This window comes from Seriola lalandi, unplaced genomic scaffold (assembly GCF_002814215.2).
Source record: "Seriola lalandi dorsalis isolate HSWRI2012SDOR001 ecotype SW California unplaced genomic scaffold, Sedor1 jcf7180002004270, whole genome shotgun sequence".
Taxonomy (NCBI): domain Eukaryota; kingdom Metazoa; phylum Chordata; class Actinopteri; order Carangiformes; family Carangidae; genus Seriola; species Seriola lalandi.
This window is the reverse complement of record NW_019474925.1, coordinates 1-1,566: the sequence shown is the minus strand read 5'-3', so window position 1 is coordinate 1,566 and position 1,566 is coordinate 1. Positions and strand designations below refer to the sequence as shown.

General features: G+C 39.5%; 1 long non-coding RNA gene across 1 annotated transcript; it reads left to right on the top strand.

Annotated features, from left to right (window-relative positions):
- Positions 1 to 342: 342 nt before the first annotated feature.
- On the top strand, positions 343 to 1,559 carry LOC111668758 (uncharacterized). Its single transcript, XR_015438191.1, has 3 exons — positions 343 to 468; positions 625 to 749; positions 850 to 1,559. It is a non-coding gene; the product is annotated as an uncharacterized LOC111668758 (long non-coding RNA).
- The last annotated feature ends 7 nt before the right edge of the window (positions 1,560 to 1,566 follow it).

Genomic DNA, 1,566 nt, shown 5'->3' with positions numbered 1-1,566 from the left:
ATATATTGTGTGGTTCATGATTATAGTGGACTTGCATACTGCGTGTCAGTGACCCAATCCAAAGGGGATGCCAGGATTATTAGACCTGTTCCAAAATGCGGTCGACCTGAACGGCCCCCAATAGAGAGAAAACACTGCAGCAGCATGATGTAATATCAGCTAATGAGCTGCCGCCTCAAAATGAGCAGCAATGTAATAATAATGTCCAAAGAATAAATGAGATGTTATTGATTATATTTCTTTATACGCATGAAAGACTAATGCCTGAATGACTCATAAAGACCCTCAGTTGGTATTTTGAGTATGAGCTAAGCCTGAATGTTCCCAGAAAAACTACTGGTGGAAACATTTAAAACACTGTCTGTACTCCTGTTCTTCAGTATGAGGCCAAAACACGCCTGGAACGATTTGCTGGGAGTGCCTCTATAAGTTCAGCAGACCTTTTTGATGATCCAAAGAAACAGACTGGTAAGACACCACTGCACCTTCACTGACTTTGCAAAAACAACTTTGGCGTATCATTTACTTACGATTTAAATTATTTTTATTTATGAATGTATGTATAATTAGCTAAAGACAAAATAGATTCATCTGTGTCTGTTTTCCTTTGTCTTGTGTACACAGCGAGTTCGTACCGTTTGACCAACGTGCTGCCCAATGCTCCTGACATGTCGCAGCTCAAACTGGGAGTGCGCTCAGTCGCAGGAAAACTCTCTGTCATGGCCAGCGGTGTAGTTAGCTCAATTCAGGTTGGTTAGAAATGCAGCACCTGAATCAATATTATATGAGCATCTTGTCTGACAAACCTAAATTCACCTGCTAATGATGTTTACTTTCTTCTTTTTTCAGGATCACTACAGTTCCTGAGTCATGGTGTGTCTCCTCTTAGACTGTAGCCGTCCTCTGATTATCAGAGTTGGATCATTTTCCCAATGAATGGTGGTTCCTTATCTGGGAGAGAGAAGGAGAAAGATCAATCAGTGCTCTGAGCAAATCTGCTAGAGGACACATAAAAGTGTACCCCCGGATTACCCTGTATACATCTACATCTAGTTTTTTATTAGAGAATGTATATATACAACAGTGGTTAGAATCAAGATGACTTAAGCACAATATTTGTTCCTCTGCTGGCATCTTGAAGGGAGATTTCTCTGTATAGTACAGTCATGAAGAATATATAGTTTGCAGTATATTAGTTTGCTTTGTGGTCTTGGGGTTTAAATATTTAGAAATACTGTATGTAGCAGTCTGAGAGGATTTCAGGCGTCATGAAGGAGGGATTTTCTTTTTGATTCCATTGGTTAATGAGGCCTAAGCAGCAGAGACAGTTTAATTGCAAGTACTTAATTGGTTAACACACACTCACTCATCACATGCACTTTGTTGTGTACTTTTTTTTTTTTGTAAGTCTTGCACATTCCCACAGGTTTGAAAGTGTCCTTTCCGTCCCCAAAGTGCACTTACTTTTGCTCTTCCACAGACAGGACCAAAAGCTGATAATGAGGCCTTAGGGGACCTGATATATATTTCCTCATTGAATATAATATCCATTATATAAATTGACAT